Here is a 20,914-nt window from a genome sequence, read left to right on the forward strand (position 1 = left end):
GTGGTGTCGACATTGTTATTGAGATTGAGGGTTGAGATCAGGGATGTTGAAACGTCGGGCACTGTTGGGATGTGGACACTGGAGGGGGTGCATCTATAACCTGATGTATACTCCTATGGTGCACAATGGTGGACATGGTCCAATGGAGAGGGTGTGTGGTTATTTTTTTACTGGGTCCTTACAGAGGTCTAGGCCCAAGTATTTTGTACATGCTCCCCAGGGCCGTCTTAACAGCAGTGTAGGCCCCTGGGCACAGCTATGCACTGGGACCCCTACCCATCCTCCAGCAGTAGGGGTGGCGGGTGCTATCAGCGGCAGCTTTGATGTCCCACGGGCGGAAAGGGTGTTCTATCTTCCGCTCAGAATGTAGCACCTGGCGCAGTAATTTCTGCTAATTACTCCTTTACTGCACAGATGGGGCTAAACTGTAGAGGGAGCATTGGGCTGAATGAAGAAGTCCTAGTACATGACTTCCATGGTGATAGGGGGTGTTTAATATGTAGGGGAGGGGTGGATAGTGGAGTGGGCTTAATATTTATCATTTTCCGGTAGGAGCTTGCTTGACTGCAGATAAGTTCCTTAAAATATATTTCTTAGCTTTGAATGGGATAAAAAAAAACTCCCACATTTTAGGAGATACTGGGAACTTGGGGATCAGAGTTCAGGAGCCAAAGCAATTCACCAATGAAAATCTAAAACTGTATATTAGGCGTGTGGAGCTGGAGCAGGGACCAGCTGCTTGAAGGCTGATATCTCTGGTTCTGGGTATAGTAGAGACAATCTGCCAGTGTCCACCGAAAGGGGAGTGTCCCAGCTTTTGGATTATACCCTAAAAAAAAAAATCTAAGTCAGACAGAACCCGAGCTATCTGGCTGGGAAGAGCAATTAACAGGCTTGGATGGGGACCACTGCTTTCAAGTCGGATATCTCCGGTTCCCCAGGGCCGATTTAAAAAAATCTGGTACCCCTGGAAAGAGGGGACCCTCAGCTATACTCCTGGGGCCCTTGGGCAAGAGCCCATTGAGCCCATATGAAAAGATGGCCCTGATGCTCCCCCTCTTGGTGCCTCTGGATGAGGTTGAGCAGTTGTCAGAGTATTCATTATTTTTGTTGCTGTCCAGTAACTCAGGAAGTCATGATGGCTGTGGTAGTGGAGATCTATGGTGTTAAAATGTCTCATTAGCATATCCATGTTTTGGTCTTCTGGTTCAACATTGCCACTATTGTTTTTGCAACGGAACCCACACACTAATGTAGATTTATTAAATTAGTCCCAGACTAACCCTTTATAACATCTCATCCTGATATCATATTGGAGCTGATTCTGAGTCGAGCGTAATGCTGATATTCATATAAGTCTTTGATGTTTTTCAACTGCGTATGCATCTCTAAGTCACTTGAACACTGCACAGCGGCTGAGTGTAGAGAGTTGCATGAGCAACGCACTGTCTCAGAATGCATTTAGGTGGAGCCTTTAGCTCCACCCCTCACCGATTCACGGGTGTTTCCCAGTATTGGGGGCAGGGCCTAATGATGAGCTGTTGGCCCAGCCCACCACGGAGATGTGCAGTGTCGCCTTTCCGGGCTTCTCCTGGAGAGGATACTAGAAAAGTAGGTACAGTAAGTATGGGGAAGGGCTACTAGCATTTAGCATGATGACACAGACACTGGGGCAGATGTATTAAGTGTGGAAAAGTGATAAAAGCAGTGATAAGTGCAAGGTGATAACGCACCAGCCAGTCAGCTCCTAACTGTCATACTGGAGCTGATTGGCTGGTGCGTTATCATCACCTTGCACTTATCACTGCTTTATCACTTCTCCAGGCTTAATACATCTGCCCCACTGTGGCAAAAGAGACTCACATGGACACTACTGGGCCCGACTAGGAATCAACCCTAATGTGTACAGAAATTAGAGGTTTACATGAGTAGTTTATCTACCAGTGAGGTAAATTAGTCTGTTTCCAGAATAAATGCTTCGCTGAATCTAAGGTGGCTCTGCTGAAGCTATTTTGGAAACTATCAGTGTGCTAAATTTCACCTGTAAACATGGGGTTTAAACATTTTAAGTACCTGTATCCGTGTGCTGACTCTGTTTGATATTTTAGAATAGGCATAGAAATCCCTATAATTTCACAGCTTTAACTAAGCTGCCCTGCAACAGTTTCAACATGGCCAAATTGCAAAACTGTTGCAGGGTATGCTGGTATATGTAGTTCCAGTGGCGGAACTAGCAAGCGGTGGGCCCAGGTGCGACAAAATGCTTTGCCCCCCCCCCCCCCCATCCCATCCAAGTCCACCCCCTCACCCCTTGAGAGGATCTGGTGAGGAAGACCTGCTCAGGGAAGTGGATACCTAGCAACAGTGCCGTAACTAGACATTTTAGCACTGTGTGCAAGAAACGGCATTGGAGCTCCACCCCTGCATGCAAAACAGGGGCAGTGCGCGCCGTAGGCGCGCGCAAAAATACATAGTGGCGTGGCTTCGCGGGGAAGGGGTGTTATGCACACCAGTGCCTGCAGGAAAGTACTGGTGTCAGGACTGTTATGCACTCCAGTGCCTGCAGGAATGTACTGGTGTTTGAACTGTTATGCAAAACAAATGGACTCACAGACAGACTAGGGAATATGACATAACGTACACAGAAGGTGGTAGGGTAAGGTAACAAAATACACACAACGTGAACAGAGAAGCCCAGAGGCTAAGGAACTGGGTATCTCCCTTGTATTAGAACTGCTCAGATGTGAAAAGCAAGATGTTGTGTTTTAATACATAGAAAACCCGAAATGCTGTTGCTAAGGGCAACAGCAAAACCCTAAAGGGTTACCAACGGGTGTGGCAGTAAACTCCTTGGTCAGAGATGGAATGATAGACACAAGGAGATTCTCCACAATCCTAATTCTCACTTGCAGTGCACAGGTTCGGTTTACTGCCACTAAACTGACCCCTGACACCTAGCACAGTGAGACAGGATTAGACAGGCAAGTCTTAGAATACAGCCGCAAACTTGCTAAGTTCACAGAGTAGTAACAGAACCCCAGCAAGCTTAACGACTGACTCCAGTCTTACTGCTAGGTCTGGATTGGCAGAGTGTAATACCAAATCCCCAGGCCTATTTGCAGTAAGCAACAAACAAATACAAAGCTACACAGTACTGGCTAACTTTCAGAAACTGACTAACCAACAAAGATTCAGCAGCATCTGCTTACCCTGAAAAGAGGCCTTATAAAGCAGGTGCTGTCCACGCCCCACTCAGACCTCACAGACTGTGAGCACCAAAACCAGCACCGGATCCCCTGCCATGCACAGAGCCTATAACCACTGCACAGCAAAAGACCCGAACCGGAGTATCAGCTGCGCTCAGGTTACTCCGCTAGCACTTGTCTCCCGGTTGCCATGACGACGTGGCAGCACAGGGCAGGAGACCCTAACAGTACCCCCCCTCTGACGAGGGGTCAAAGAACCCCTACCACCGGGTTTATCGGGGAACTGCGAGAAGAAAGAGCGTATCAGTCTGGGGGCATGAAGATCACAACTGCGCACCCACGACCGCTCCTCCGGGCCATACCCCTTCCAGTGCACCAAAAATGACAGCCGACCCCGAACCACCTTGGAGTCAAGAATCCTTTCAACAACAAACTCCCTCTGGCCACGTATCAGAAGAGGGGAAGGTCTTCCACTGGAAGAAGGATTACTAATCGCCCGTTTTAAAAGGGAACAATGAAATGTTTTATTGATACCCAAAGAACGGGGCAGATCTAACTGAAATGCCACCGGATTGATAACCCTGGTGATCTTATAAGGGCCGATGAACCGGGGGCCTAACTTATGAGATGGCTGTCTCAACTTCAAATTCTTGGTAGACAACCAGACGAAGTCTCCTAATTTGAAGCTGCAGGGTCTTTTCCGCTTATCAAAAACCCTTTTGGTCACTAATGACACAGACACAAGGGCTTTCTTCACTTTCCGCCAAATACCTCTAAGGACCGAAACCACAGAGGAACCACCAGGCGTGGAGTCCAGGGGGTCAAAAGAATTGGCCTTAGGATGATGCCCATACACACAAAGGAAGGGAGAGATCCCTGTAGCAGAGTGAGCCGCGTTGTTATAGGCAAACTCCGCCATGGACAGATGAGCAACCCAGTCAGTCTGACACTTGGAGACATAACACCTGAGGAACTGCTCCAAGGACTGGTTCACCCTTTCAGTCTGCCCATTAGACTGCGGATGGTAGCCCGACGACAAGCTGACAGAAATCTGGAGATCGGAACAAAATGCCCTCCAGAATTTGGCCACAAACTGGGATCCGCGGTCAGAGACCACATCAAGTGGCAACCCGTGGAGACGCACAACATGCAGCATAAATAATTCAGACAGGCGTCTGGCCGATGGCAGCCCAACCAGTGGAACGAAGTGCGCCATCTTTGAAAACCTGTCAACGACAACCCAGATGGCTGTCATCCCCGAGGATTTGGGCAAGTCCACCACAAAATCCATTGAAATGTGGGTCCATGGCTTAGATGGGATAGAGAGTGGATGTAGTGGGCCAACAGGAACCCCTCTAGGAGTCTTATTTCGGGCACAGATGTCACATGCCCGAACCCACTGATCCACATCCTTAGCCACCGAGGGCCACCACACCGCCCTAGATAGCAACTCCCGAGTTCTGGCAATACCCGGGTGACCTGCAGACTTCTTGGCATGGAATTCCAGGAACACTCGCTGTCTTAACCTAGGAGGCACAAACAAAAGACCTACCGGAAGGTCTGGAGGAGCCTGCTCCTGTGCTCTAAGGACTAATGATAAGAGGTCCTGGGTAATGCCCACTTTAATACATGATGGGGAAACAATGGGCAACGGCTCCTCGGTGGTCTCCTGGATTGGAGCAAAACTCCGCGAGAGCGCATCAGCCTTGATGTTTTTTGACCCAGGGCGATATGTTATCAAAAAATTAAAGCGAGCAAAAAACAAAGCCCATCGTGCCTGCCTGGCATTGAGACGCTTCGCTGACTCTAAATATGCCAGATTCTTATGGTCAGTGAGAATTGAGACCACAAACTTAGCCCCCTCAAGCCAGTGTCTCCACTCCTCGAGTGCATCCTTAATAGCCAACAATTCCCGGTTACCCACGTCATAATTCATCTCGGCAGGCGAAAATTTACGGGAAAAGTAAGCACAGGGATGAAGGCGATTATCTGACACTCCCATCTGAGAAAGCACTGCCCCAATACCCATCTCAGAGGCATCCACCTCCACCACAAAAGGACGCTCTGGATCTGGGTGTCGCAGCACCTTGGCCGAAACAAATGCCCTTTTGAGACGGGCAAAAGCCGCTTTAGCCTCACAAGACCAGTGAGCAACATCCGCCCCTTTCTTAGTGAGTGCCACCAAGGGCGCCACTATAGACGAAAATCCAGCGATAAATCGTCTATAAAAATTTGCAAAGCCCAGGAAACGCTGAAGCGCCTTCAAACTAGTGGGCTGCACCCAATCCAGGACTGCCTGTACCTTGGAACCCTCCATTTGGAAACCTTCTGGGGAGATAATATATCCTAGAAATGCGATTTGCTGAACTTCAAATTCGCACTTCTCCAGCTTCGCCCCAAGCCGGTGGTCTCTGAGTTTCTGGAGGACTAAGCGTACATGCTTCCGATGTTCCTCCAGGGAATGGGAGAAGATTAGGATGTCATCTAAGTATACAACTAAGAATCTATCCAAATATTCCCTGAGCACATCATTCATGAAATCCTGGAAGACTGCTGGGGCATTACAGAGCCCAAAAGGCATCACCAAATATTCATAATGCCCCGAGTGGGTATTAAAGGCAGTCTTCCATTCATCCCCCTCTCTTATTCGGATTAGATTGTACGCACCGCGTAGGTCAATCTTAGAAAAAATGGTGGCAGTACGAAGCTGGTCAAACAAGACCGAAATGAGAGGCAGTGGGTATGAGTTTTTAATCGTGATACGGTTCAATTCCCTGAAGTCGATGCAGGGTCGCAACGAACCGTCCTTTTTACCCACGAAGAAGAACCCCGACCCAACTGGAGACTGTGAAGGTCTGATAAATCCCTTAGCCAAGTTCTCCTGAATGTACTCTGCCATAGCCTGAGTCTCAGGACGTGACAGGGAGTACAACCTGCTCTTGGGAAGCTTAGCATTTGGCAACAAATCAATGGCACAGTCATAGGAGCGATGGGGAGGTAGTACCTCTGCAACTTTTTTGGAGAACACGTCCGCAAAATCTGCATAACACCCTGGCAATCCTGGCAAACTTAGCTGCGAGAACCTGACTGGAAGGCTCAAGCAACTCCTGAAACAATCAGTACTCCAACTAAGAATCTCCCCAGAGACCCAGTCAAATTGAGGATTGTGGGCCCTTAACCAGGGTAACCCCAACACCAATGGGGCAAAAGTACAGACAGTCACATAAAAGGACAATTTTTCAGAGTGTGTGGCTCCAATAAACAAAGAAATCTGGCTAGTGCAAGAGGTAATTTTACCTTGGGATAATGGTTCCCCGTTTAACCCACAAATCTCAATTTCCGATGCCAAGGGTACTAAGGGAACAGAGTGTTTCAGGGCGAATTGGCGGTCCATAAAAACCCCGTCGGCCCCACTGTCCACAAAGGCCTCAGTCTTGACAGTTTGACCGAGGATCTTCAAGGTCACCGGAATGATAAAAGTCTTCTTGGGAAATTCTGACTTCTGGCCTGACAGGATATTTCCCATCACCCTCAGGCCCTGAAGTTTTCCGGCTTTTCTGGGCATGATACTACCACATGACCTTTATTCCCACAGTACAAACACAACCCCTGCTGTCTCCTCCGCATCTTCTCACGCGAGGAGAGGCGGGTAGCCCCAATCTGCATAGGCTCCTCGGAAAATTCCTCAGAGTCTGAGGTTCCCTTGGGAAGGAAGGAAATCTCAGTCTCCCTTTCAAGCCTACGCTCTCTCAGCCGTCTATCCACCCGGATGGATAACTGCATGAGCTGATCCAAGCTATCAGGCAAGGGATGTTGTACCAGTTGGTCCTTTATCTGGTTAGAAAGACCTCTTCGGTACTGGTGTCTCAGGGCTGGGTCATTCCACTGGGTATCATGGGCCAACCTCCGAAACTCCGTACAGTAAACCTCAACTGGCCTTCGCCCTTGCTTAAGGATCGAAATCTGAGCCTCGGCTGAGGCCGTCTTGTCAGGGTCATCATACAACATGCCCAGTGCCGTAAAAAAAGCATCAACACTTTTAAGCGACGGACAGTCAGGCTGCAACCCATGTGCCCAGACCTGTGGGTCTCCTTGTAGCAAGGAAATCACTATGCCCACCCGCTGAATCTCCGACCCAGAAGACTGAGGCCTAAGCCGGAAGTATAGCTTGCAGCTCTCCTTGAAACAAAAGAACTGCGAGCGATCTCCAGAAAAACGATCCGGGAGATTTACTTTCGGCTCCTTAACCCCTGCAGGTGCTGCTGCTGCGGGAGCTCCGCCAGCAGCCTGGGAGGTGTGCATTTTAATGGACAAATCATTACATTTTTGAGTCAGGACCTGCACCTGATCAACCACCTGTTGCAACGTATTTTGAGGGGTATGCTCCATATTCCCACAAAATTTCAACAGGAGTATTGGGCTGCTGAATATGTTATGCACACCAGTGCCTGCAGGAAAGTACTGGTGTCAGGACTGTTATGCACTCCAGTGCCTGCAGGAATGTACTGGTGTTTGAACTGTTATGCAAAACAAATGGACTCACAGACAGACTAGGGAATATGACATAACGTACACAGAAGGTGGTAGGGTAACAAAATACACACAACGTGAACAGAGAAGCCCAGAGGCTAAGGAACTGGGTATCTCCCTTGTATTAGAACTGCTCAGATGTGAAAAGCAAGATGTTGTGTTTTAATACATAGAAAACCCGAAATGCTGTTGCTAAGGGCAACAGCAAAACCCTAAAGGGTTACCAACGGGTGTGGCAGTAAACTCCTTGGTCAGAGATGGAATGATAGACACAAGGAGATTCTCCACAATCCTAATTCTCACTTGCAGTGCACAGGTTCGGTTTACTGCCACTAAACTGACCCCTGACACCTAGCACAGTGAGACAGGATTAGACAGGCAAGTCTTAGAATACAGCCGCAAACTTGCTAAGTTCACAGAGTAGTAACAGAACCCCAGCAAGCTAAACGACTGACTCCAGTCTTACTGCTAGGTCTGGATTGGCAGAGTGTAATACCAAATCCCCAGGCCTATTTGCAGTAAGCAACAAACAAATACAAAGCTACACAGTACTGGCTAACTTTCAGAAACTGACTAACCAACAAAGATTCAGCAGCATCTGCTTACCCTGAAAAGAGGCCTTATAAAGCAGGTGCTGTCCACGCCCCACTCAGACCTCACAGACTGTGAGCACAAAAACCAGCACCGGATCCCCTGCCATGCACAGAGCCTATAACCACTGCACAGCAAAAGACCCGAACCGGAGTATCAGCTGCGCTCAGGTTACTCCGCTAGCACTTGTCTCCCGGTTGCCATGACGACATGGCAGCACAGGGCAGGAGACCCTAACAAGGGGTGAGGCCACAAAATAATACCAATTCCTAAAACGGTGCACAGTAGTCTCCATTTTTCAAATTACGCCGCACAGTAGCACCACTACACCAGGTAGAGACCCTTTTACACCTTACAGCGAACAGATTCCTCTTTTTACACATTACGGCAGACAGCGTCCCCTTTTTACACATTACGGCAGACAGCGTCCCCCTTTTTATACATTACGGCAGACAGCGTCCCCTTTTTACACATAACGGCAGACAGCATGCCCTTGTTACACATAGCGGCAGACAGCGTGCACTTTTTACACATTACGGCAGACAGCGTACACTTTTTACACATAACGGCAGACAGCGTGCCCTTGTTAAACATAGCGGCAGACAGCGTACCCTTTTTACACATAACGGCAGACAGCGTCCCCCTTTTTACACATTACGGCAGACAGCGTCCCCTTTTTACACATTACGGCAGACAGCGTACACTTTTTACACATAACGGCAGACAACGTACACTTTTTACACATAGCGGCAGACAGCGTGCCCTTGTTACACATTACGGCAGACAGCGTGCCCTTGTTACACATTACGGCAGACAGCGTGCCCTTGTTACACATTACGGCAGACAGCGTGCCCTTGTTACACATTACGGCAGGCAGATTCCCCCTTTTTACACGTTGCGGCAGGCAGTCCCCCGTTTTTACACATTGCGGCAGGCAGATTCCCCATTTTTACACATTACGGCAGGCAGATTCTCCCTTTTTACACATAGCGGCAGGCAGATTCCCCATTTTTACACATTGCGGCAGGCAGATTCCCCATTTTTACACATTGCGGCAGGCAGTCCCCCCTTTTTACACATTGCGGCAGGCAGTCCCCCATTTTTACACATAACGGCAGACAGCGTGCCCTTGTTAAACATAGCAGCAGACAGTGTACACTTTTTACACATAACAGCAGACAGCGTCCCCCTTTTTACACATTACGGCAGACAGCGTCCCTTTTTACACATTACGGCAGACAGCGTACACTTTTTACACATAACGGCAGACAACGTACACTTTTTACACATAGCAGCAGACAGCGTGCCCTTGTTACACATTACAGCAGACAGCGTGCCCTTGTTACACATTACGGCAGACAGCGTGCCCTTGTTACACATTACGGCAGGCAGATTCCCCCTTTTTACACATTGCGGCAGGCAGTCCCCCTTTTTACACATTGCGGCAGGCAGTCCCCCATTTTTACACATAGCGGCAGGCAGTCCACCCTTTTTACACATTGCGGTAGGCAGTCCCCCATTTTTACACATAGCGGCAGGCAGTCCCAACAAATAAAGAAAGAAAGAGACAGAAAGAAAGAAAGAAAGAAAGAAAGAAAGAAAGAAAGAAAGAAAGAAAGAAAGTAGAATCATACTTACCCTCTCCGCTGGCTCAGGCTCCTCGTGCAGCTTGACGATTCCCGGGCAGTAGACGAGGTGGAGGAGGGAGCCGCAGCAGCGCTGTGTTATTGGTGGAGGCGCTGCTGCTGCTGCCCCCCTGCTTCACTATAGGCTGTTCTCGGAAGACAGCCTATAGTGAAGCAGAGGGGCAGCAGCAGCAGCGCCTCCACCAGTAACAAAGCGCTGCTGCGGCTCCCTCCTTCAGCTCCGTCCTCCTCCTTCCCCCGTCCGTGCCGCTGCTCTTCTCCTCTGTGGGTGGCTGTGCGCTGCGGGCAGCGGTTGCCCGCAGCGCACAGCGGCATGTAATGAGTCAGTTTGACTCATTACATGCTTGGGCCCCTGGATAGAGGCGGGCCCCAGTGCAACGCACTGCTTGCCCTGCCGGTAGTTCCGCCTCTGTGTAGTTCAGCAACAGCTGGAGGGCCAAAGGTTCCCCATCCCTGCTTTAGGCGCTAAAAGTGGGTGTCTCAGTACTTGCACATTTGGCTTCACGGCTGTACCCAAGGGAAGGAGTTTGTATCAGCATTTGCATAAACTCAGACAGGTGACTGCCTATACACACAACTAAGATTCAGGCCTTATGTCTGCTAGATATGAAGTCACATAAGGGAAGGAAAGGTAAATTTACATCTGAATAAAGAGATAGATAGATAGATAGATAGATAGATAGATAGATAGATAGATAGATAGATAAATAGATACAGTGGTCAAAGTGGAAATTTTGAAGTGAGGGTATGGAAAAGTCAAGGATGCAGAAAAGGGGTGTGGTCATCCAAAAGGGGGCGTGTCCAGTGTAGTAGAACCCCTTATACTATCTAGTACTGGTGCCGACTTTTACCTTATAGCACACGGTACGAACTGAAATTCACATTATAGCACACGGTACGAGCCAAAATTCACATTATAGCACACGGTACGAGCCAAAATTCACATTATAGCACACTGAATGAGCCGAAATTCACATTATAGCACACTGAATGAGCCGAAATTCACATTGTAGCACACTGAATGAGCCGAAATTCACATTGTAGCACACTGAATGAGCCGAAATTCACATTATAGCACACTGAATTAGCTGAAATTCACATTATAGCACACAGAATGAGCTGAAATTGTGACAACAGGGACAGCCAGAGTGACAGCATGGACAGGGAGAGAGAGAGTGATGACAGGGAGATAGAGTGACGACAGGGAGAGAGAGTAACAACAGGGAGAGAGAGTAACGACAGGGAGAGAGAGAGTGATGACAGGGAGAGAGAGAGAGTGACGACAGTGACAGCAGGGAGAGAGAGAGTGACGACAGTGACAGCAGAGAGAGAGTGACAACAGTGACAGCAGGGAGAGAGAGAGTGACGACAGTGACAGCAGGGAGAGAGAGAGTGACAACAGTGACAGCAGGGAGAGAGAGAGAGACAACAGTGACAGCAGAGAGAGAGAGAGTGACAACAGTGACAGTAGGGAGAGAGAGAGTGACGACAGTGACAGCAGGGAGAAAGAGTGACGACAGTGACAGCTGGAAGAGAGAGAGTGACGACAGTGATAGCAGGGAGAGAGAGTGACAGTAACGACAGGGACAGTAACGACAGGGAGAGAGGGTGACAGCAGGGGAACATTACCTGACTGTGGTCGGCGGAGGCACCCATGGGCAGCGGCAGTTATAAGGAGGCCTTTGGTGCGGTGAGGTCCCTCTGACTGCCATTTGTTGCGGGTGAGCGGCGGGGGGCTGGTGGCTGGCGACAGTGAGCGGCTGGTGGCTGGCGGCAGTGAGCGGCTGTGAGCTAGTACAGCGCTCTACACAGCCGCCGGCCGCCGAGCAGGGACGCGAGCACCATGTGCAGCAGGATGGCCACTTCCCTCGCCTCCTGCTGCACTTTCATTTCCGTGTCAGTGGAAGAAGTGGCGGTATACCATACTGCCGTATACCGCACCACTTCAGCCACTGGATGGATAGATAGATAGATAGATAGATAGATAGATAGATAGATAGATAGATAGATAGATAAAATAAAACAGTATAGTTTAAAGCAGTGGTTCCCAAACTTTTCTGAATCACGGCCCCCTAGAGTATCAGAAATTCTTGCACGGCAACACTAGCCAAAAGTTTCTTACTGATAAATTTAGAAAGAAATATTAAATTATGTAAATTGGGTTTATAGGTTATCCTTAGGTTCAGCTGTGCAGTGATGGACAAGATTTGCTTCTGTTTGTCCACGTACAGTATGTTATGATTAGCAGCCACCAGCACTGGTTTTGCCTATTACATTGACCATAAATAATTTGAATTGGTCCTGGACCAGCAACTGAGGGCCCCTGCAAGTGTCCCGAGGCACCCCAGGGTGCCACGGCACACAGTTTGAGAACTACTGGTTTAAAGCATTGTATTATACAGCTAAAACTTCTCAATTGTTGTGCTAAATCATTTAATCAGTTCCATTAGGTTTTCCATGTTACCGGTTATTACAATGTAAATTATTAAAATCGTATTATTAACCTACATATGATAAGCTGACAAAGAGAGTTTTTATTTATTTTTCTTTATAATCAGGGACAATATAACAGAATTCCAGTTCTAATTTCATATTAAAAGGGACAACCACCTGCATCTGTACTGGCAGAGTGCATCAAGTGTACAAAGCACAAAAATATAATTCTATATTACAGTATTTGGGATGGGAGCTCTGCTGAGCTAAAAAAAATTTCCTTAATACAATAAAGGATAACACCTACCAAAACTAAATAAAATTATGTTAGGCAGAATAAAAGGAGTTTAAAAAACAAACAAACATCCACTCTGGTCTTTCATGCCTACAATGGTCCCCACCACTCTGCTCATTAGTTACTCTGATGCCTTAATGGTCCCCACCACTCTGCTCACTAATTACTCTGATTCTTAATGGTCCCCACCACTCTGCTCACTAGTTACTCTGATGCTTACAATGGTCCCCATCCCTCTGCTCACTAGTTACCCTGATGCCTGTAATTGTCCCCACCACTCTGCTCACTAGTTACACTGATGCCTTAATGGTCCCCATCCCTCTGCTCACTAGTTACCCTGATGCCTGTAATTGTCCCCACCACTCTGCTCACTAGTTACACTGATGCCTTAATGGTCCCCACCACTATGTTCATTAGTTACTCTGATGCCTTAATGGTCCCCACCACTCTGCTCACTAGTTACTCTGATGCTTATAATGGTCCCCACCACTCTGCTCATTAGTTACTCTGATGCTTATAATGGTCCCCACCACTCTGCTCATTAGTTACTCTGATGCCTTAATGGTCCCCACCACTCTGCTCACTAGTTACTCTGATGCTTATAATGGTCCCCACCACTCTGCTCACTAGTTACCCTGATGCCTTCATGGTCCCCACCACTCTGCTCACTAGTTACTCTGATGCTTATAATGGTCCCCACCACTCTGCTCACTAATTACACTGATGCCTTAATGGTCCCCACCACTCTGCTCATTAGTTACTCTGATGCCTTAATGGTCCCCACCACTCTGCTCACTAGTTACACTGATACCTTAATGGTCCCCACCACTCTGCTCACTAGTTACCCTGATGCCTGTAATGGTCCCCACCACTCTACTCTCTAGTTACTCTGATGCTTATAATGGTCACCACCACTCTGCTCACTAGTTAACCTGATGCCTGTAATGGTCCCCAGCACTCTGCTCACTAGTTACTCTGATGCCTTCATGGTCCCCACCACTCTGCTCACTAGTTACTCTGATGCTTATAATGGTCCCCACCACTCTGCTCACTAATTACACTGATGCCTTAATGGTCCCCACCACTCTGCTCATTAGTTACTCTGATGCCTTAATGGTCCCCACCACTCTGCTCACTAGTTACACTGATGCCTTAATGGTCCCCACCACTCTGCTCACTAGTTACCCTGATGCCTGTAATGGTCCCCACCACTCTACTCTCTAGTTACTCTGATGCTTATAATGGTCACCACCACTCTGCTCACTAGTTAACCTGATGCCTGTAATGGTCCCCAGCACTCTGCTCACTAGTTACTCTGATGCCTTCATGGTCCCCACCACTCTGCTCACTAGTTACTCTGATGCTTATAATGGTCCCCACCACTCTGCTCACTAATTACACTGATGCCTTAATGGTCCCCACCACTCTGCTCATTAGTTACTCTGATGCCTTAATGGTCCCCACCACTCTGCTCACTAGTTACACTGATGCCTTAATGGTCCCCACCACTCTGCTCACTAGTTACCCTGATGCCTGTAATGGTCCCCACCACTCTACTCTCTAGTTACTCTGATGCTTATAATGGTCACCACCACTCTGCTCACTAGTTACTCTGACGCCTGTAATGGCCCCCACCACTCTGCTCACTAGTTACCCTGATGCCTGTAATGGTCCCCACCACTCTACTCTCTAGTTACTCTGATGCTTATAATGGTCACCACCACTCTGCTCACTAGTTACTCTGACGCCTGTAATGGCCCCCACCACTCTGCTCACTAGTTATTCTGAATGGGCCGATAATGTTTTACGGGTTTTCACACCTACATGACTGAACCAGGCCAAGGGGTGGGAGAAGAGTGCTGATTGGTATAAGACCAGTACAGGCATTGATAAACTTGTGCATGCAGGCAAGGTAAATATAATTTATATTTTATTAATGCATTAACTATTTGGATGTATTTATTTTATATGGTTTTTCACTTATTTGCATATACTTTGTGGTCATTTATTTAGGTATCGACTCACTTGCCTTTTTTGAACATCTGGGGGACTGAAAATAATATATTGATGAACGTATGAAGCAGGAAAGGCCATTTTACAAAGGTGAGACGTTTCAATATTATCATAATCAAGCGATACTTTTGGGTCAGCACTCAGCATTGACTGAAACGCAATTCTGCACTATGGGCCTCATGCATTGTAAGCACTGCAATAGTTAGCGCAGAGTATCCTCCATGAAATCACTCAGCACAATCCCATAAAAGCAGAGTACATGTTAACATGTATGCGTCTATTCAGGGCTGCTGAAAGTCCCGAGAGGGTGGGGTGCTGCTGGGGGCATGGCCTCAGGAGGAGCGTGTCACTGGCTACACTCTCTCGTGTGTTAGTTCGCTACAGCATAGTGGAGCCATGGTATAGTGGGGGAGGGTGGATGTGTATAGTTTGTGAACAAAATAAATTCTATAAACATGACCGAAAGTACATATTGCACCTGAGTTTTATGACGCAACTGCAGTCAACGCTGTGTCGGCTCCTGTATTAATAAATTAGTGTTTTTTAATATAAAAACAGTTGCAAAAATAGGTTAATTCTGCTCTGTGGTAGGATTTGAATTCTAGGAAAAAGAAAAACAATAGAAGTAAATCCATGCAGAGCACTTAGGGGGATATCCAATTAGAAGCAATCCATTTTTGTCCAATAAAAAAGTCCCAATATCGCAATTTTTGACCAATGGGCGTTTTTATCAACCAAAATACTGCCCTTAAAAGTTCGATAACACGTGGGATACGGAATAAGCTAACGATCCCATGTGTTATCGAGGCTCCAACGGCGCATATCATGGACAGGGCCGTAACTAGGTGTGTGCAGAGTGTGCCACTGCACATAGCACTGCAAGGTAGTGGTAGCTGTCGGCAGCACTTGTCAGTTATCTGTTTTAAGTACTTTCACTTGTAGCTTACCTCACTTTTGAAGTCCAGCATCTCCTGACCGCCCGTCTCCTTCCCCCACCCCATCCCTAATACCTATACAACATTCATGAACTTAACTTGAGAGCTCTGTTATTCAGTCACACTGTCCTTTATTACATTTTAAGATGCAAACATACCCTGGACTGCGTGTTGCATTGCATTTAGACACTCTATTAATTGATCTATCTGCCCTCACATAGTAGGCCAGTGGTGGCCAACGCGTGGCTCTTGAGCCACATGCGGCTCTTTCTTCATTCAAATGTGGCTTCCAACACTCAAAGTCACGTGACCACAAGAGATCTGTAAACCGCTGCACTCCAGCCAGACATGCAGCAGCACTACGAAGACTGAGAACTGAGGGAGCCAAATACACATGGGGGAGCAGGCTGGAGTGACACATGGGGGAACTGAAGTATATTATGTGAATCTGGCTTTTCAATATATTTTATGCGGATCTGGCTTTTATTGATGTAGAAGTGGCTTTTTCATTGTATTTTATGTTAGATCTGGCTTTTTCAATGTGTTTTATACCAGGGGCGTGGCCTAGCAGGCACGAGGTCACACCCCATTTTTGCAAGTGCGCCTTCGGCTCCAAGTCGGCTCTTTGATGTACCTAACAAGATTTCTTGGCTCTTTGTCTCTGACTGGTTGGCCACCCCTGTAGTAGGCTATAGAATTCCAACTATTTAAAATTTTCCAGTACTTAAGTTATCAATGAACTGGATGTGTCATCATTTTAAAAAGTAATTAGCAGCTTAGCAGCTCTTCCAACACACCCATGAGGTGGCTGCCTAATGTCAATTTTTTTTTTTTTTTGGGTGTCGCCAGTAGCCCTAATCCCCAGTTTCTCTTTCCTTTTCGTTATATTGGGTTATATTTTTTATGTGCAGGATACATACTAGCTGCTTTTGCAAATGTTAGACAGCTTTATTTTTACATATTATATTTCTCTTACGTCCTAGAGGATGCTGGGGACTCCAAAAGGACCATGGGGTATAGACGGGATCCGCAGGAGGCATCGTCACACTATAAGACTTTGAATGGGTGTGAACTGGCTCCTCCCTCTATGCCAGAAAATTGGTGCTATTAACCCTTTTTATGAACAGTGCTGACATCTGAGATTTGTTTTCAGTACTGTAAGAGGCGCTGGGGTGTGAGTTGGTATGCTCCCTCTGTGTTTCTCTGACAGGCTTCCCTGTGGGTCTGTCCCCTATAGCCAGTGTATTTGTGCGTGTCGGTACGTGTGTATCGACATGTCTGAGGCTGAGTGCTCCTCCCCGGAGGAAGTTGCTGGGGACGCAGATAAGGAGTTGGGAGTGACTCTGTCGGCACCGCCGACTGCTGATTGGGTGAATGTGTTGAGTACATTGAATGCAAATGTGGCTTTGTTAACTAAAAGGCTGGATAAATCTGATTCTCAGACACAAACGTGGAGAAAATCCATGGAGGACGCGTTGACGCAGGTGCAGGCTCCCTCGGGGGTCACAAAAGCGTTCTTTTACCCAGATGGCGGATTCAGATACCGACATGGACTCCAGTGTCGACTATAGTGAGGCCAGTTTACATCCAAAATTGGTTAAGAGTATTCAGTACATGATTGTGGCAATTAAAGAGGTTTTACATATTTCTGAAGTGCCTGCTGTTCCAGATACGAGGGTTTGTTTGTATAAGGGAAAGAAGCCTGAGGTGACGTTTCCCCCCTCTCATGAACTGAACGCTCTTTGTGTAAAAGCTTGGGAATCTCCTGATAAAAGGTGGCAGATTCCCAAGAGAATTCTAATGGCTTATCCTTTCCCCTCTGACGATAGGGAAAAGTGGGAGTCATCTCCCAATGTGGACAAGGCTCTATCACGGCTGTCCAAGAAGGTGGCGCTTCCGTCTCCCAACACTGCTGCCCTTAAGGACCCTGCGGATCGTAAGCAGGAAACGACCTTAAAGTCCATTTATGTCACTACGGGTGCACTGCTCAGACCTGCCGTGGCGTCGGCATGGGTGAGTAGTGCTATTGGTAAGTCGGCTGATAATTTGGCATCTGACATGGATACCCTAGATAGGGAGAACATTCTTTTGACTCTCGGTTATATCAGGGACGCTGCAGCTTACCTAAAGGATGCGGCGAGGGATATTGGACTCTTGGGCTCAAGGGCCAATACCATGGCAGTCTCGGCCAGGAGAGTGCTGTGGATTCATCAATGGAATGCTGATGCCGACTCTAAGAAAGCGATGGAAGCACTCCCATATAAAGGTAGTGTCTTGTTTGGTAACGGCCTCGCTGACATGGTGTCTACAGCTACAGCGGGTAAGTCGTCCTTTCTTCCTTATGTTCCGGCACAACAGAAAAAGGCACCCCATTATCAGATGTAGTCCTTTCGGCCTAATAAATACAAAAAAGGACGAGGGTCCTCCTTCCTTGCCTCTAAAGGTAGAGGAAGCGGGAAACGGTCGCCTGCTGTGTCAGGCTCCCAGGACCAGAAGTCCTCCCCGGCGTCTGCCAAGTCCACCGCATGAGGCTGGGGCTCCCCTACGGGAGTCCGTACCGGTGGGGGCGCATCTCCAACTCTTCAGTCAGGTCTGGTTTCACTCTGGCCTGGATCCTTGGGTGTTAGACATAGTGTCCCAAGGGTACAAACTGAAGTTTCAGGAGGAGCCCCCCCCACTGATTTTTCAAATCAGCCTTGCCAGTTTCTATCCCAGAAAGGGAAGTAGTGAGTGCTGCAATACAAAAGCTGTGTCAACAGCGTGTCATTGTCACGGTACCCCCGTCTCAACGGGGAGAAGGGTTTTATTTGAGCCTCTTTGTCGTACCAAAGCCGGATGGCTCGGACAGACCGATCCTGAACCTAAAATCCCTCAATCTGTATTTGAAAACTTTCAAGTTCAAGATGGAATCTCTTCGAGCAGTTATCTCCAGTCTGGAAGGGGGGGATTTTATGGCATCAGTCGACATAAAAGATGCCTGCTTGCATGTCCCAATTTATCCTCCACATCAGGCTTTCCTGAGGTTTGCGGTGCAGGATTGTCATTACCAATTTCAGACGTTGCCGTTTGGTCTTTGCACGGCCCCGAGGGTCTTCACCAAAGTAATGGCGGAAATGATGGTACTCCTACGCAAGCAGAGTGTCACAATTATCCCATACTTGGACTGATAAAGGCGAGATCAAAGGAGCAGTTACTAAGAAACGTGGCACTCTCCCTAACGATTCTGCAACAACATGGTTGGATTCTAAATTTGCCAAAATCACAGTTGATTCCGACAACTCGGCTGTCTTTCCTGGGCATGATTCTGGACACGGAACTGCAGAGAGTATTTCTCCCAGAGGAAAAAGCTCTGGAAATCCAGACCATGGTCAAGGAGATTCTGAAACCGGCAAGGGTATCGATTCATCAATGCACTCGGGTGCTGGGCAAGATGGTGGCAGCTTACAAAACCATTCCGTTTGGCAGGTTTCATGCCCGGGTATTTCAGTGGGACCTGTTGGTCAAGTGGTCTGGGTCTCACCTGCACATGCACCGAAAAATAAGTCTATCTTCCAGGACCAGAATATCTCTCCTGTGGTGGCTTCAAAGTTCTCACCTCCTGGAGGGACGCAGGTTCGGGATCCAGGATTGGTTCCTGCTGACCACGGATGCAAGTCTCCGAGGCTGGGGAGCAGTCACACAAGGAAAAAATTTCCAGGGAAAATGGTCAAGCTAGGAAGCTTGTCTGCACATAAATGTTCTGGAATTGAGAGCCATTTACAACGGTCTTCTGCAAGCGAAACACTTTCTTCGAGGTCTACCTGTCCTGATTCAGTCGGACAACGTAACAGCGGTGGCGTACATAAACCGCCAGGGCGGAACAAAGAGCAGAGCGGCGATGGCGGAGGCCACAAAAGTTCTCCGCTAGCGGAAAAGCACGTGAGCGCTCTGTCGGCGGTCTTCCTTCCGGGCGTAGACAACTGGGAGGCAGACTTCCTCAGCAGACACGATCTCCATCCAGGAGAGTGGGGTCTTCATCAAGAGGTTTTTGCAGAAGTGACAAGTCATTGGGGAATTCCTCAAATAGACATGATGGCGTCTCGCCTCAACAAGAAGCTTCCGATACATTGTTCCAGGTCAAGGGACCCTCAAGCCAGTGCAGTTGACGCCCTGGTAACTCCGTGGGTGTTTGTCGGTATATGTGTTCCCTCCACTTCCACTCATTCCAAAAGTGTTGAGGATCATAAGAAGAACAAGGGTTCAGGCGGTACTCATCGTTCTGGATTGGCCATGGAGGGCCTGGTATCCAGTTCTTCTGGAATTGATTGTAGAAGATCCGTGGCCTCTTCCTCTCAGAGAGGATCTAATACTGCAGGGGCCATGCGTCCTCCAGGACTTACCGCGGCTGCATTTGACAGCGTGGAGGTTTAACGCAAAATTCTAGCTCAAAAGGGTATTCCCGGGGAAGTCATCCCCACTCTCCTCAAAGCTAGAAAGGAGGTCACGGCGAAACATTATCACCGTATTTGGAGATAGTATGTGTCTTGGTGTGAAACCAAGAAAGCTCCTACAGAGGAGTTTCAGTGGGGTCGTTTCCTCCATTTTTTGCAGGCAGGCGTGGATGCAGGCCTGAAATTAGGTTCCATTAAAGTGCAGATTTCGGCTTTATCTATTTTCTTTCAAAAAGAATTGGCCGCTCTTCCAGAGGGTCAGACTTTCATGAAGGGAGTGCTGCATATCCATCCTCCCTTTGTGCCGCCCGTGGCACCGTGGGATCTTGACGTGGTGTTACAATTTCTTATGTCTCACTGGTTTGAACCTTTGCGTAAGGTTGAGTTGAGATTTCTCACTTGGAAAGTGGTCATGCTTTTGGCCTTGGCGTCCGCCAGGCGGGTGTCGGAATTGGCGGCTTTGTCTCACAAGAGCCCCTATTTGATTTTCCATGTGGATAGAGCGGAACTGAGGACTCGTCAACAATTTCTGCCGAAGGTGGTTTCTTTGTTTCACATGAATGAACCTATTGTGGTGCCTGTGGCTACAGATGCCGTGGCGGTGCCAAGATCTCTCGATGTCGTAAGAGCTTTGGAAATTTATGTCACCAGAACGGCTCGTATTAGGAAAACAGAGGCTCTGTTTGTCCTGTATGCTTCCAACAAGATTGGAAATCCTGCTTCCAAGCAGACTGTTGCACGCTGGATTTGTAATACGATTCAGAATGCTCATTCTACGGCTGGATTGCCGTTGCCGAAGTCGGTGAAGGCCCATTCTACCAGGAAGGTGGGCTCG

The 20,914-nt window shown here is 48.0% G+C and overlaps 1 long non-coding RNA gene across 1 annotated transcript in view; it reads left to right on the forward strand.

The window, feature by feature from the left end:
• Positions 1-20,914, forward strand: part of LOC134957704 (uncharacterized) — a 239,144-nt gene that overhangs the window by 64,577 nt on the left and 153,653 nt on the right. The window contains exon 2 of the long non-coding RNA XR_010186716.1: positions 14,715-14,804. This is a non-coding gene — a long non-coding RNA (uncharacterized LOC134957704). The remainder of the gene's footprint in view (positions 1-14,714; positions 14,805-20,914) is intronic.

Source organism: Pseudophryne corroboree, chromosome 9 (assembly GCF_028390025.1).
Source record: "Pseudophryne corroboree isolate aPseCor3 chromosome 9, aPseCor3.hap2, whole genome shotgun sequence".
In the NCBI taxonomy this organism is placed as follows: domain Eukaryota; kingdom Metazoa; phylum Chordata; class Amphibia; order Anura; family Myobatrachidae; genus Pseudophryne; species Pseudophryne corroboree.